Here is an 807-nt window from a genome sequence, read left to right as displayed (position 1 = left end):
TAACATATGAGTTTTTCTGATTTCCATTGTTTTCTGTGTTCTATGTGTTATTAGAAATGTGGCTTACAATGGACAAATATGAATTATTTAAAACGTTGCATTTATAATGATTCATTTATAACCTACGTTCCTCGTACTGATTATTCAGAATTCATGGAGGCTGCCTTGTGGCTGCTTCTTTTTTGTAAATCCTGTGGGAACATTCGATAAGTCCATCCAAGTGACCTTGCTGATTGTTTTTTTCAGGATATCTAAATTCATACTATTTTTCTTTCTGTGGAATCCATTAGTGAGGGAAATGTGCTCCATCAGTGATTGTGGATTTGTCAATTTTCCTTATAATTTTGTACATTTTTACTTTTTATATTTTAAAACCATTTTGTTACTTGCAGGCACATTTGTATTTCCTAATGAACTGACTCTTTTTGAGATAGTGAATATTTTTACTGAAAAAGATTTTAGCTTCAGAAAAATCTCTATTTCTGATATGCATATTTGTAAACTATCTTTATTTTGGCTGATATTTGCCTGGTATAATTTTTCCCATTCTGTTCTTGTGCTTTGGGATATAATTGGATTTTATATGTTTACTGAAATTCTACTACTTCTCTTTCTACGATTTTTTTTCTTGCCATTTGTCTTCTTTTCCTTTCCAGCCTTCTACTGGATTCATTTAATCTTTTTCCCTCTCTACCGTTTTAGAAGACTATATCTATCGCTCTCTCTATACACACAGACACACACACACACATGCACACACTCAGGTTACACTTACATTACCATCTGTGGCATCTTAACGAGTGTGAG

The sequence above is a fragment of the Pteropus vampyrus genome, unplaced genomic scaffold (genome assembly GCF_000151845.1).
Source record: "Pteropus vampyrus isolate Shadow unplaced genomic scaffold, Pvam_2.0 Scaffold190, whole genome shotgun sequence".
NCBI lineage: Eukaryota > Metazoa > Chordata > Mammalia > Chiroptera > Pteropodidae > Pteropus > Pteropus vampyrus.
Note: the sequence above shows the minus strand (reverse complement) of the source record.